At 43.1% G+C, this 16,469-nt stretch overlaps 1 pseudogene; it reads left to right on the top strand.

Moving 5' to 3' along the window:
• Positions 1–11,588: 11,588 nt before the first annotated feature.
• Positions 11,589–11,706, top strand: LOC124607903 (annotated as a pseudogene).
• Positions 11,707–16,469: the final 4,763 nt, after the last annotated feature.

Genomic DNA, 16,469 nt, shown 5'->3' with positions numbered 1-16,469 from the left:
GCCCTGTATACCACTGCGCTTTATAAAGACACTGCAGTTGTCTGTAGTAGCCAGCAACTCAGTTGAAATCTTATCTGATGATCATACTATGAGCTGTCGTTAGGATCTTACCTAGGAAAATAAATTGGGATGCCAATGTTATTCTAAAATAAAAAGCTTCCTGTTGTTGTTGCAATATATTATGAACTAGCAGTCCTATTAGTACATCTCTTCCTTTCCCCTCTCTTTGTCCATCTCTTTCACCATCCTCTCTCAGTCCACCTTTCTCCATCCACCTCCTCCACCCTTCCCTTCACTCTGTGTCCATCGTCTTCTCCCCTACTCTCTGTCCATCTCCTTCTCTCCCTCTCTCTCTTCATCTCCTTCCCCCCTCTCTGTCCGTCTTCTCCTCTTCTTTCTCTCTGTCCATTCCATTTCCCCTTCTCTCTTTGTGCCAACCTTCTCCTCCACCATATCTGGTCCATGTTCTCCTTCTCCTTCTCTGTCTGGCCGTCTCGCCTGTATCTCTAACGAATTTCGTCCTGCAGTTTCGTTCTCACGGATCTCAGTGTTTATGACGTCATATTTTCTGAAGTAAATGTCTTGATGATGATGATAAAGTCCCATACTCCCAGTAGTGTAGGGGACGATGCGGGAAACCCGCACCGCTGTACTAGGCAAGGTCCTATTGAAGGTGGTTTGCCATTGCCTTCCTCCGACCGTAATGGGGATGAATGATGATGATGATGAAGACGACACAACAACACCCAGTCATCTCGAGGCAGGAAAAATCCCTGACCCCGCCGGGAATCGAATCCGGGACCCCGTGCGCAGGAAGCGAGAACGCTACCGCAACACCACGAGCTGCGGGCACTATATGTGTTTACAATGATATAATTTTGCAGGTACATTCAGCGGTACATGTGAATGCTGTCTGCAAAATGTGTGGCTAGTAGAGTTAGTAGTAAAGAAGTAAAACGTCGTGCCAGATGCTACAGTTTTACCGTGTGAACAGCGAAAAAATAGTAAGTGATAAACTTTTTTCCTTTCATCATTTGGAGAAGTCATTAGCGAAGCAAAGTTTCGTAAAGGTTTGACATTAAGTTTAAAGTTTGTTGCAGGTCAGTAAGTGCCCTCATTCTCATATACTGGATGGATAAATACTGGGTATTCGCACATTGTGGGCTATACATCTTTGTCACCACCACCCCCTACCTTAGCCGTTTCATAGGTAGGTAGTTCTTGCCCCACAGCGATTCTTCTCATACAATAAGTGATATGGGTACGAAGTTTGGTTGCAGTTGGTTTAGGAGGCAGTGTGGGACACACAAACATACAAATTTATCATATGGGCGAATTCGGCGAAAGGGTTGAAATAGTTTCTTTCTTTGAATGAAGAATAAAGTTTTGGGTCCCTTCGATACTGAAGTCATTGAAGCGAAGAAGGGAAGTTAACCTTCCTGTCGGCACTGATGTCATCGTTTAGAAGTGACTTACGTGAGCCATGGGAATTCTGGATGAGATTAGCCGGAGTTTGGATCCCTCCCCTCGACGACTGCGGGTTACTCCTCGCTGTGACACATTGCTCTGCCGAAGCCATTAGAAAAGGAAGACTATGAAGTCATAACCAGTAGAGGGTGAGGTGAAATGAAGATAGGGAATAAAACGGTTGTGAACATGTTGCACAATCGCCCAGACATTCAATCAGGCGTCTCGAATAAATAACAGAAATCCTAAATTACGATTGTTAGACTGGAATTTAAAAGCCAGACCTTTCCGAATAAGAGTCCAGCATCTTAAACAATGCAATATCTCGCTCGGATATGATAAAAGACCTAAACTTATACATGAATTTATAGAGAGCTAGTTATTTCAGTCATCCCATTTTATTATTATCCATTCCACTAATGCTTTTATTTTCTGAATCTATTAAAATCATCCTTGACACGACTTACAACAGCAGAAACTGCATTTTGCACAATTGAATTTTGGCGGAAACATTCTGAATTAGAGGAGACTGCATTAAAACAATTAGTTATTGGTAAGTTGATTACATTCCTGGTAAGTTCGCCAAGAACTGAAACTTCTTCACTTCCGGGGTGCCAGCAGCAACGTCCGTAAAATCGAGCACCTCACAGTAGTTCGATTTAACGATGCTCACGATATACTCTAAAACCACACTGACAATGTTGCCTGTGTTTAACGTATAGTCGGAATGATTGGAAACGCTTCGTTCCTGTTGCAACAGTAGTTTTAACCACTCTAAGATGTTAAATCAGTCATGGTGAACATTTACTACGGACGCAGTCACAGCGTCTTGGGCATTACACTCAAAATTCATATTTGGAACCTTACCTGCATTCCTGGCCAGTCGGTCTGCAACTTTAATAGTCATGTTTAACAAATGAATTTCAGCAATTATAGTTATCATATGGAGTTGCAATGCTGTTTTGACTTTCGCTTGTCCAGAGGCATTTGCCCATAATTATAGAGCTGGAATGTACAAGCACATAAAATTTCGTTTCAGTCTGTTAATTAATGCAAATCTCTTCGCGATTTAAATTCGTACGCTTCCACGACCAGTGTCGATTAGAATTATTTTGGGTATTAGTCTGTCTCATTATAAAACACTAAAGCAACTGAAATGCCCACGTTTTGACAGACTTTGCAGAGGACCTCTTCATGATTTGTTCTTAACGAATTGAGGAATGTACTGTGCTTGCATAACGGTCTGTGCGCGCTGTACTAAAGATATTTTACTTGCACGAAATGTGAAGTACTGTTGTGATGATGGTCAGGAAATGTCATTGCGACGCTATTCAGTTGCGATTTATAGTTTTTATAGATTTATAGGCTTTCTGAAGAAGCATAGAAGGTTGATGCACATAAAGATGTGGTAACAAAAACTGTTACCTATAATTTAATTGAAAAAGCACTTTCGTTTGGGTTTGCTGATTGTTCTGGTAATATTTTTCCAGCTCTTGGACCGTTTATAAAAATATAGGCAGTGATCATAGCCAAATGTGGAGCTAGATATGTTGCGAAGTAACTGAGCCCGAATCAAGGCGGAGGGAGGTATACTGTACGATAATCATTCCACTGGAGTGTGGGTAATAACTCCTCGTGGAAAATAGACCAAAAGCTTTTATGCGTTAATGCTCTGACTCCAAAACGTTGATGCAATATTGTCTGTAACTAGGAAGAGAACGCCTATGGCTACAGTGTCGCAATTTCCTTTCTCTATTCACCGTGTAGTCAAGGAAGCAAGTAACTCTTAATTTTCCGTTTATTGACGGAGCTTGGTTTACTTATTGCCATTCAGTTTCTAATTCCTTTGTTATTATAATAAACTACGCTTGTGTTTCTAACAAATTTTATCAGTATCCTCAGTTATTTTATCAAATCATGCGATCTTCATAGGTTTTTTGGCGTGGCGTAAGTCTATAAGTATTCATTTTATGAAGTCAAACGCATTTTCCTTCCTGCAAATGAAATATTGTACAGAAGCAAGAAAAGGTGTTTGAAATTGTAATACGAAGACGGTATTCTCATTCCGTGCATTCAAATAGAAGCGGAAGCTCATTTTCATATGGTTAGATGCGCCTGCAAACCGAAGACATACAACAAATTACTGTTCTAAGTGTAGTAATAAAGGTGGAAATACAGATTACACATTTTAGAGAAACACTATAACTCGGTAAATCTGACGCTTAGCAACGAATCGTAATTCGTAAGTTTTTAGTAATGCAGCCAGACGGAAAATGATCTCGAGATTCACACGTTTTTGATAACAGCCGAAAATGTTGCACCTGGGTCACTGGAACTATTTCCTAATACGTCTAAACTGCGAGGTTTGGAGCAATAAGTACTCGTAGAAAACTGGAAGAGCTGACAAAATCAAGATGAATATGTTTCGTTGTGCAGCACTACATGAACACACTGGCTCCAAACTACATATTCATCTCAACGGCAGTCGAGTGACTATTTTGTCGTCAGCAGCTCATTTCATGGTGTTCGAAATCATATAAGCAGATACCAGGTACTGATTTAGGGCTGCATCTAGCGGCGCTCTAGCTGCTTGCACGCCTTACTCAAAGAGTTGCCTAAAAGAGGTTCAGTTCAAATTCAAATGGCTCAGAGCACCATGCGACTTAACTTCTGAGGGCATCAGCCGCCTAGAATTTAGAACTAATTAAACCTAACTAACCTAAGGACATCACACACATCCATGCCCGACGCAGGATTCGAACCTGCGACCGTAGCGGTCGCTCAGCTCCAGACTGTAGCGCCTAGAACCACACGGCCACTCCGTCCGGCCGAGGTTCAGTATATTGTTGTATATGTGGCACAGTATTATAGACAGTGTAATATGCTACAGCAGCAGGCGAGTTTTATTCACTCAGAAAATCTTGAACAATCTGTTGAGATCTATATCCCGAAAAGTATATCCACTACAGAATTTAAAAAATGTTTCTGAGAATAAGACTGGAAATATGTGGCCCTTCTTTAATTTTTACTTCATAATGTCGCTATATCTGTATTTGCAACAGTTAAAGACAACCATTCCAGGAAATCGTACTGTTGTTGTTTACCCACAACGAGTAATTTTAATGCATAACACTGACTGATAACACTGGGCGATCAGTCATCGTACCAGGCAAGATATCAGACAGCTATTCGGTTCAAGCGGATACACGAATGTGTAATTGAATTATAAGTGTAGCCTGATTACATAAGTATTATTGGGTTGCGGTCAATATGACAAGGACGTTTCGATATGATGAACTAATATTATCAGAGAAAGTCTAGGGTTCTTCCACAAAAGAGTTCTGTTTACGATCTGATACTGTGTCCTCGAAAGTGAAAATCGAGTTGGAAGTAACGGATACTGTTAAGTAGAATGATATCGAAAACATTGGCCACAAGAGAACAAAAACTGAAGTCCGCTAACGAATCTAATGCTAACTATTATGGAAAGGAATGGTTGTCAGAGAACACTAGATTCGTTCTTTCCTGCCGGGCCCTAGATTAGGGAAAGCGGAATCCCAATTGCGAATATGTGTTACGAGGTTTAGAATTTAATTTTGTCCTAATTCAAAAAATATGTAATGCTAATGAGACACTCGGTTTCGTGAAGCATATACGTGGAAAAGGAAAGTAAACACACGGTTACACGCTGACTCAATGCATACAAAAATAAGTATAGCAGCACAAGACACAAACTCGCTACACAAAAACTGACAAAAACATAAATCCCTTATCAGATTAAATATTGATATTGTGATCATATGGTTTGTGAAATAAAAACCTTCTAGGCGCTACAGTCTGGAACCGCGCGACCGCTACGGTCGCAGGTTCGAATCCTGCCTCGGGCATGGATGTGTGTGATGTCCTTAGGTTAGTTAGGTTCAAGGAGTTCTAAGTTCTAGGGGACTGATGACCTGAGACGTTACGTCCCATAGTGCTCAGAGCCAAAAACCTTCTGTTCTTCTATTTTATGCAAGAGTTTAACAGGCCGCTGAAGGCTTTATAACTATGGGGGAAGAGCCTGAACAGACGTGGCTACTATCTGGAAAAGAAGCATTCACGATCTCTGTTGAGTAGCATTTCAGAGATGCACCTGCAATAACTGATGGAAGCCAAGAGCAAGATTGACCTTACTAGACTTCGAACACACCCGCCTCGTTTATGGATCCAGGGTTTCAGAGCTTCACCAGAAGGCTTATATTTAAGATGAATGCGTATAAGATATGTTGTCTGTCTAAGTAATAATCCGTTGTAACAGAGGAACTTCGATTGAGAACCGTCACAAATACGTGGTTGCTGAATCTAGCACGGTATTTTGCTTTTAAAATGCAAACGCCTTCTGAACTACAATACTCTTGTGGGAAGAGGAAATTCACGTCATATTTTTGTCCTGTGGCAACGACTGCCACTGTTCTGTGAGGATTTCGGTCGACAGTAACTCGTGCAGAATGGGACAGTGCTCTGTTATGTTGTATACCCTTCACGATAGGCGTTAGTCAATATGTCTGGACAGTTTGTGTCGTAAATTACACATGAACCTTCCTCTTGACGAACGTGTATGTACAGATGCCTATTATAAAACGGGAACACAATACAAATAAAACGGTACCTGGCTAGTAGTCGGCTCAGCACAGAGCCCTGAAGGAGGCCTCCTGCAACAGTGGCCGAAACGTCGGACAATTTTACACATCGACAATGCGGTCAACAGCCCATAAGAATTTTACTGCCGGTATCTGGCCACTTTTGCCCTGCCATACCGTTGTGATTCGTCGGGTGTTAGTACATACAAAACGTACCACAATGTGGCACATCTGTCACCGAAAGGAGGAGCGAAGTCTGCACACTGTACTAAGCTTCTAACACGACAACATTTTTGATAACGATCAAATGACGTGATCGGATGGGCCAAATATACTGAAGTTAACCCGCACATTCACAGATTCAGGCGGGAAAGTAGTAGCGATATGACCTGGGGTGCCGTCATCTCGGAAGACGGCGTCCTTTTTAAGATACCATCAACTGTGCCACAAAATTTAATTTGTCTCTAACTTGTCTACTTAACTGTTGACTCTAATCGTCTCGTATCGGCTAACATTAGGAGAACGGAAGAGCACTGTTATGCGTGGATCTGGTCCTACCTATATTCATTGTCAATAACTGCTAGTGTTTGTCTAAACTGTTTGCTATAACAACCATAACGTGGGATTGTAACCATTCGAGCTATTACCTTTGAGAATATAGAAACCGCGTCTCTCCGAAAAAAAAAAAAAACTTCGCTCCAGGCCTAGGGACCCTAGCAGACAGAAATAAAAGGTAAGGATGAAGGAGGGTTAGAATCTCAACGGTTTGGTAAACTGTGAAAATGGGAATGAGCGTATGGCATCGTTGTGAGGGAGGCACCATCCGGGAAACTTCGGCCGCCAACTGCAAGTCTAATTTCAGTCGACGCCACACTAAGCGACTTGCGCGCCAGTGATAAGGATAAAATTATGATGAGAACAACACGACACCGTCCCCGAGTGGAGAAAATCAACCCGGCCGGGAATCGAACGCTGGCCCACTTGCATGGGAGGCGAGCACGTTACCACCCAGCTAAGCAAGCGGACTGGTAGACACTAAATTGTGTCGGTATTGGGCAACTGCAGGCACTTCTTCTTCTGTCACGACTTAGGGTTTGCTCGGCCTCTTGTTGCTACATTTGGTCCTTCCATTTTTTCTTTTTGGTCTTCCAATGCATCTTTTACTTACGGAAAATTCTGCAACAATAGATATCTATTTTCTTAAACGTTTTCATTTCCATTAAAACTTTCAATTCCTTCCTAATATCTATATTTCTTTTATAAACTAACTTCGTGTATCCTGCTCTGTTCTTAGGAAATGTAATTTCGTTGGCCTGCAATCTTATTTTATCTGTTTTGTAACACACACGATTCGCTTCCATACAGTAATGTCACTACCGACATCACTTTATAAAATTTAAGATAACTTTCTGTTCTTATTTTGCTTTCGAGACATCTGCTGATGTTAAGGTTTAGGTAAATGAACTTCTCAATTTTGTCTTTTTGGTCTAGGTCTCTCCTGTACGTCAGTATGGTACGTAAAAATTTAAATCTATCTATTTGCTGTATGCTCTTGTTTTCTATAACTGTTTTTGTAACTACTGGGTTTTCCCCTCAGAAAGTCGTGCTTTTCTTTTTGTATACTGAAATTTAATACATCTTCAGGCTCTATGTATCAAAATACCTTAGGACTAACGATGAATAACAGACTTAACACGTATATGCAACGCTGAGACACTACATATACTCCACGAACCACTTTATGGTCTATGGTGCACTCTGAAAGCCAACTTATGGTGTGTGGCGGAGAGTACTTTGAATACTACAGTTATTTCCCACCTTTCCTGATCCAGTCGCGAATCATGAGCAAGAAGAACGGTAGTTCGGAAGCCTCTACGTGAGATCGAATCTTTCTCATTTTACTTTGAAGGACTTGTCACGAGATATATGAAGGAGGAACCGATATACAATGCTTGACTCTTCTAGGAACGTAAGCTCTCGGAACTTAACCAGTAAATCACACTGTGATGGACGACATCTCTCTCGTAGTGTCTGCCTCAGGAGTTGGCTGAGTATCTCCATAATGCTTTCGCGCTTACTAAAAGAACGTGTAACGAAACGCGCTGATCTTCTTTGGACGCCCTCAAGTTCCTCTATCAATCCTATTATCCTCCTCCTCCTCCTTCTTCTTCTTATTGTTATTAGTTTATTTTACATGTCCAGTGCCGAAGGACAAAATTGACGAGTACATCTTCACGGTCATGGAACGAGTCAGAACATGACATTAAAATCAGAAAATTAATACACTACTGGCAATTAAAATTGCTACACCTCGAAGATGACGGGCTACAGACGCGAAATTTAACCGACAGGAAGAAGACGATATGATACGCAAATGATTAGCTTTTCAGAGCATTCACACAAGGTTGGCACTGGTGGCGGTACCTACAACGTGCTGACATGAGGTAAGTTTCCAACCAAATTCTCACACACAAACAGCAGTTGACCGGCGTTGCCTGGCGAAACATTGTTGTGATGCCTCGTGTAAGGAGGAGAAATGCGTACCATCACGGTTTATCGTATCGCAACATTGCTGCTCGCGTTGGTCGAGATCCAATGACTGTTAACAGAATATGGAATTGGTGGGTTCAGGAGGGTGATACGGAACGCCGTGCTGGATCCCACCGGCCTCTTATCACTAGCAGTCGAGATGACAGGCATCTTATCCGCATGGCTGTAACGGATCGTGCAGCCACGTCTCGATCCCTGAGTCAACAGATGGGGACGTTTGCAAGACGTCAACCATCTGCACGAACAGTTCGACGACATTTGCAGCAGCATGGACTATCAGCTCGGAGACTATGGCTGCCGTTAGCCTTGACGCTGCATCACAGACAGGAGCGCCTGCGATTGTGTACTCAGCGACGAACCTGGTTGCATGAATGGCAAAACGTCATTTTTTCGTATGAATCCAGGTTCTGTTTACAGCATCGTGATGGTCGTATCCGTGTTTGGCGACATCGCGGTGAACGCACATTGGAAGCGTGTATTCGTCATCGCCATACTGGCGTACCACCCGGCGTGATGGTATGGGGCGCCATTGGTTACACGTCTCGTTCACATCTTGTTCGCATTGACGGCAGTTTGAACAGTGGACTTTGCATTTCAGATGTGTTATGACCCGTGGGTCTACCCTTCATTCGATCCCTGCGAAGCCCTACATTTCAACAGGATAATGCACGAGCGCATGCTGCAGGTCCTATACGGGCCTTTTTGGATACAGAAAATGTTCGACTGCTGCCCTCACCAGCACATTCTCTAGATCTCTCACCAATTGAAAACGTCTGGTTAATGGTGGCCGAGCAACTGGCTCGTCACAATACGCCAGTCACTACTCTTGATGAACTGTGGTATTGTGTTGAAGCTGCATGGGCAGCTGTACCTGTACACGCCATCCAAGCTCTGTTTGACTCAATGCCCAGGCATATGAAGGCATCAGAGGTGGTTGTTCTAGGTACTGATTTGTCAGGATCTATGCACCCAAATTGCGTGAAAATGTAATCACATGGTCCGATGAATACCCGTTTATCATCTGCATTACTTCTTGGTGTAGCAATTTTAATGTCCAGTAGTGTAAAATGATATGTCCCTGTACGAATCCTATGCAAGTTTATATTAGCGCGATCAATAATGTAAAACAGGAATTAGCTTCATTTTTTTGCCAGAGACTACGCGACAGAACAGAAGGAGTGAACCACGAGGAAACTCTTCAGATCTAATTTTTTAATACTTGTGATAGATTACTGAAAGTGGATGCCGAAGAACATCGCAGGTTTTCCTGAACAAGAATCAAGGAGCTGTGATCTAAATTCAGACTGGTTTCCTGTCTAGTACTGACTGCGAGGAAGCTGCTAGTTTTCGGGAACAACCTCATGTTATTAATCAACAGACGACGTTAAAGAAAAAAATATATTGAGAGGCCAACGTCAGAATCCCGAGGCTCGTAAACAGCAGTCGACAAGAGCTTCGCGAACTTAAACCACATATTGCTCGAACTGCCCATTTCTTAGCCAAAAATACCCTTTCTGAATGGGAAGCGTTACCCCAGAATATAGCACCATAAGTCATAAACGAATGAAAACAAGCAAAGTAAACTAATTTTCGGGTAATGGAAAATATGGCGGCATTAAGTTTTTGAACAAGATCCTGAACATGGCCTTTCCACGACAGCTTATTACCTATCTGAACATCTAGGAATTTGAATTGTTCAGACTCAATAATCATACATCCATTCCATGTAGCGAAAATGTCAGTTATAGATGAATTGTGCTGTTAGAAACTGAAAACTGAGCCTTACTGTGATTCAGGATCAGTTTATTTTCTACAAGCCTTGAACTTATGTCTTCAGCTACTCAATTATGCCCACTGCCTATGTTGCACACAACATCCTTCATTGCCAAGCAATCACCAAACAAAAATATTCTAGTCACCTGTCATATTAGAAAAAAATGGCTCTGAGCACTATGGGACTTAACATCTGAGGTCATCAGTCCCATAGAACTTAGAACTACTTAAACCTAACTAACCTAAGGACATCACACACATCCATGCCCCAGGCAGGATTCGAACCTGCGACCGTAGCGGTCACGCGGTTCCAGACTGAAGCGCCTAGAACCGCAAGGCCACACCGGCCGGCTGTCATATTAGAAAGAATATCATTTGTATATATAAGAAACAGGAGCGGTCCCAGCACTGACCCCTGGGCAGCTCCCCGCCTTCCCACCCCCCACCATATATACCGTGCCCAATCGGACTCCACGTCATCGCCATTCTCAGTGCTGTGGAAAATGACCTCTTTCTGTCTGTTCTTAAAGTAAGAGAGGAACCAAATATGAGCTACTCCCTTCATTCCACAATAGTCAAACTTCTGCAGGAATATTTCATTATCAACACGAACAAACGCCTTAGTTAAATCAAAGAAGACGCCTAGCATTCGCAAATTTTTGTTTAATCCGTTAGTGTCTCACAGGAAAGATGACTATAGCATTTTCAGCTGTTATTCCACTTCTGGAGCCAAACTATATGTTTGAAAGCAAATTATGTGAACTGAAGTAATCTAGTACGCTTACACATACAGCCTTTTCAATAAGTTTAGCAAACACCGGTGGGATATAAACAGGACTAAAACTGTCCACACTTTCTCTTTCTCCTTTTTTATACAGCAGCTTCACTAATGAGCACTTTAGTCTTCGGGAAACTGATCATTCTTAGAGGAAATACTACAACTATGGCTAAGTGCTGGGATAAGATATGCAGCACGGTACTTACATGTTTTGATGGTACAGATGCCAGACTGACTAGCAATATTCAGGCATTTGTCGAACGAGAGTTTTGTAAGATACTTTCTTTGTGGACGGATTGTACTTTCTGACGAGTCTTCAAATGAATCTCATTGTGGCTTCTGCTTCACGTGCGATTAGTTTCATGTGGCCGTTTCAATTTAAATTGCTCTGCACGTGTAGTGCCAACGACCTTGCCGCAGTGGTAACACCGGTTCCCGTCAGATCACCGAAGCTAAGCGCTGTCGGGCTGTGCTAGAACTTGGATGGGTGACCTTCTGGTCTGCCGAGCGCTGTTGGCAAGTGGGGTCACTCAGCCCTTGTGAGGGACTACTTTTTTGAGAAGTAGCGGCTCCGGTCACGTGAACAGACATACAGCCGGGAGAGCGGTGTGCTGTCCACATGCCCCTCCATATCCGCATCCAGTGACGCCTGTGGGCTGAGGATGACACGGCGGCCGGTCGATACCGTTGGGCCTTCATGGCCTGTTCGGAGAGAGCACGCATAGTCCTAGATATTTAACTGCTTCCAGTGATTGTTCTGCAATCGTGTAATCATAATAATGGGCCTTTCCACCAATTCATGCACAATACGTTACATTTGTTTATGCTAAGGGTCTACTGCCAACCCCTGCACCGAACGTCGATCCTTTGTAGATTTTCTTGCATTTTATTGCAGTTTTATAGCACTGCGACTGTACAAAGTAACATCGTATGCAAAAACCTCACTGGAACTTCTGGCATTTTCAAAATGTCATTTATATATATCGTGTGAAGTATTGGTCCTAATGCAGTGAGGCCGATGCTGGATTCTGTTGCTATGGACTCTTTAATTCAATCATACAGTTTTGTGATAGTTTCTTCGCTCGTAATTTGTTCATTGGACGGCAGTGCAGTGCAGTCCAGTGCCTTCTGGAAGGAAAGACATTTAGTACTGACCTGGGCGCCGGTAGCTACTGCTTCCTGGGTCTCGTAATTTTTGGATAAGGCATTTACGACAGTTCCACACTTGTATCTCTCCCTTCTACGCACCGTAACCACTTGATTTTACCAGCCTGGTTGTTTTACATTTGGTCCAGTATTGAAAAAGTTTGCAAAATCTTCTCCAGATTTGTCTTCAAACATCCACCACTACAGCTACATGCAAGAGAATCGGTCGAAAGGTTGGGGTTAAACGAACTGCTGATATCGAGATCGTTAGAGGTGTGTTTCATGGTGACTCTGACAAAATGAGGCAGTCGTCTGAAGTGGTATACGGAAACTGTGGAAACGCGAAATGAAGGTAAATGAAATGTATTTGCATTGTCAACCATCATCTCTATGATGTGCCAGACCAGGCCTCGAACCCGGATTTCCCCCTTATCGCGAGCGGTCACCTTACTATTAGGGTATCCGAGCACCACTTGCGGCCAGGCCCAAACTTGGACATGCATGCATGTCTGAAGGAACATTGCGTCGTACTTTTGAACAACACAGGTACTTCACTATCTTATTTATCCGCCGACGCCGGGCAAGGGACTTTCAGTTCTCTCCTATACGGGAATATACATAATGAATGTATGAGTGCAGGTTTTAGAAACGTGGCTGACGACTTATGAAATCTGGGGTCTGGCTGTGATTCGTGCTCGGATAGCCTACTGGCAAGGCGACCGCTCGGCATAAGCGGAAAATCCTGGTTCGAGTCCCCGTCTGGCAAAAAATTTCATTGTCGTCATTCCATTATACAGCTGATGGTTGTCCATACCCGCAACTGTAACTACATTTCGTGTATTTCATAACGGCTGTAGTCGCCGCAGTGTAATTCCTTTGGACATACCTGCTTGTCCGAAGGAACAAAGCATTGTAGTTCTGAAGAACACAGGTACTGCAACACTGTATCGAAATCAAGAAAGTCGAACGGGGATTTGATCTCCTCTCATCTCGAATGCAAGTCCAATTTTTGCCTTGACCACTCGGATACTTCGATGGCTAGAAAATGAAAAAGGAGTGTACGGGTAAGTCCCCTGAGGATTGGACGGGTTGGTGTTTGGTCGCTTTCGGCAGTTCTCCGAGTTGGCAGAGTTCCTGGAGCGGACTGCGCAACAGGTATGCCCGCGGTAATGTCGGGGGCGACGCGTCACCCGGAAAACCAATTACTGTGGCGAACCGCGGCACGGCAGAGCTGCTCGCCGGCTGCCGATAGCGCCGAAACGTCACCATTACGCCAGGGCGGAGAAACCTCGCGGGAATGCGGCGACACGTGACCTCGGCACGGCTAAATCGAGGCTACCCAGCAACTTTCCCACGTTATCTCGTCACTCTCACAAGGGGTCGCCAATCAGGACACGCCGATTTCGCCCAAATTGCGTATGTAGAAGAAGGAGGCTTTCCACATTACGTGCCTTAAACATTTCGCCTGAGTGGGCCTTACGGAAGGAGCAAATGATCTCTAAAGTTTTTCTGATAGCACTATATACCTTATTCAGCGCCCTATTCGTCTTTAACGACGGAACGTAATGGTCAAGCGCATTGCTTGCAAAACAGGCGACTTGAGATCAATCCCAGGTGTTTCCTGAATTTTTTTCTCATTGTTATTTTAATTCGTTTCTTCACATTGTTCAACTATTTACCGTAGAATTTAAATACATTCAAGCTTTCGAATCACATATAAAACAATCATATCGTAAATGACATACAAAAAGGTTATAAAATAAAATCTTATGTATATGACGCTAACAGACGTTACCCTAGCTGACCGCTGGAATCGCAAGCGTCGCGTCAGCTATCAGACGGTAATGGGTTCCTCACCAGTGAGTGTCGCGACTGTAATGTATTAGACTGTGCTTCTATTGGCAGTTCGCAACGATTCGTGGAGCTGTGAGTATCGCCACGCCAAAATCAAACATAGCAACCGAACAAAAAGTCACTGATAATCTCGAAACGTTTCATGAAGAATTCAAAGCAAACTTCACCAGAGCTCTTTCTACATCTACATCTACATCTATACTCCGCGAGCCACCTTACGGTGTGTGGCGGAGGGTACTTATTGTACCACTATCTGATCCCCCCTTCCCTGTTCCATTCACGAATTGTGCGTGGGAAGAACGACTGCTTGTAAGTCTCCGTATTTGCTCTAATTTCTCGGATCTTTTCGTTGTGATCATTACGCGAGATATATGTGGGCGGTAGTAATATGTTGCCCATCTCTTCCCGGAATGTGCTCTCTCGTAATTTCGATAATAAACCTCTCCGTATTGCGTAACGTCTTTCTTGAAGTGTCCGCCACTGGAGCTTGTTCAGCATCTCCGTAACGCTCTCGCGCTGACTAAATGTCCCCATGACGAATCGCGCTGCTTTTCGCTGGATCATGTCTATCTCTTCTATTAATCCAACCTGGTAAGGGTCCCATACTGATGAGCAATACTCAAGAATCGGACGAACAAGCGTTTTGTAAGCTACTTCTTTCGTCGATGAGTCACATTTTCTTAGAATTCTTCCTATGAATCTCAACCTGGCGCCTGCTTTTCCCACTATTTGTTTTATGTGATCATTCCACTTCAGATCGCTCCGGATAGTAACTCCTAAGTATTTTACGGTCGTTACCGCTTCCAATGATTTACCACCTATGGCATAATCGTACTGGAATGGATTTCTACCCCTATGTATGCGCATTACATTACATTTATCTACGTTTAGGGAAAGCTGCCAGCTGTCGCACCATGCATTAATCCTCTGCAGGTCCTCCTGGAGTACGTACGAGTCTTCTGATGTTGCTACTTTCTTGTAGACAACCGTGTCATCTGCAAATAGCCTCACGGAGCTACCGATGTTGTCAACTAAGTCATTTATGTATATTGTAAACAATAAAGGTCCTATCACGCTTCCCTGCGGTACTCCCGAAATTACCTCTACATCTGCAGATTTTGAACCGTTAAGAATGACATGTTGTGTTCTTTCTTCTAGGAAATCCTGAATCCAATCACAAACCTGGTCCGATATTCCGTAAGCTCGTATTTTTTTCACTAAACGTAAGTGCGGAACCGTATCAAATGCCTTCCTGAAGTCCAGGAATACGGCATCAATCTGCTCGCCAGTGTCTACGGCACTGTGAATTTCTTGGGCAAATAGGGCGAGCTGAGTTTCACATGATCTCTGTTTGCGGAATCCATGTTGGTTATGATGAAGGAGATTTGTATTATCTAAGAACGTCATAATACGAGAACACAAAACATGTTCCATTATTCTACAACAGATTGACGTAAGCGAAATAGGCCTATAATTATTCGCATCTGATTTATGACCCTTCTTGAAAATGGGAACGACCTGCGCTTTCTTCCAGTCGCTAGGTACTTTACGTTCTTCCAGCGATCTACGATAAATTGCTGATAGAAAGGGGGCAAGTTCTTTAGCATAATCACTCTAGAATCTTAAGGGTATCTCGTCTGGTCCGGATGCTTTTCCGCTACTAAGTGATAGCAGTTGTTTTTCAATTCCGATATCGTTTATTTCAATATTTTCCATTTTGGCGTCCGTGCGACGGCTGAAGTCAGGGACCGTGTTACGATTTTCCGCAGTGAAACAGTTTCGGAACACTGAATTCAGTATTTCTGCCTTTCTTCGGTCGTCCTCTGTTTCGGTGCCATCGTGGTCAACGAGTGACTGAATAGGGGATTTAGATCCGCTTACCGATTTTACATATGACCAAAACTTTTTAGGGTTCTTGTTTAGATTGTTTGCCAATGTTTTATGTTCGAATTCGTTGAATGCTTCTCTCATTGCTCTCTTTACGCTCTTTTTCGCTTCGTTCAGCTTTTCCTTATCAGCTATGATTCGACTACTCTTAAACCTATGATGAAGCTTTCTTTGTTTCCGTAGTACCTTTCGTACATGATTGTTATACCACGGTGGATCTTTCCCCTCGCTTTGGACCTTAGTCGGTACGAACTTATCTAAGGCGTACTGGACGATGTTTCTGAATTTTTTCCATTTTTGTTCCACATCCTCTTCCTCAGAAATGAACGTTTGATGGTGGTCACTCAGATATTCTGCGATTTGTGCCCTATCACTCTTGTTAAGCAAATATATTT

This window comes from Schistocerca americana, chromosome 3 (assembly GCF_021461395.2).
Source record: "Schistocerca americana isolate TAMUIC-IGC-003095 chromosome 3, iqSchAmer2.1, whole genome shotgun sequence".
Lineage (NCBI taxonomy): Eukaryota > Metazoa > Arthropoda > Insecta > Orthoptera > Acrididae > Schistocerca > Schistocerca americana.
Note: the sequence above shows the minus strand (reverse complement) of the source record. Positions and strands in the feature narration are given on the sequence as shown.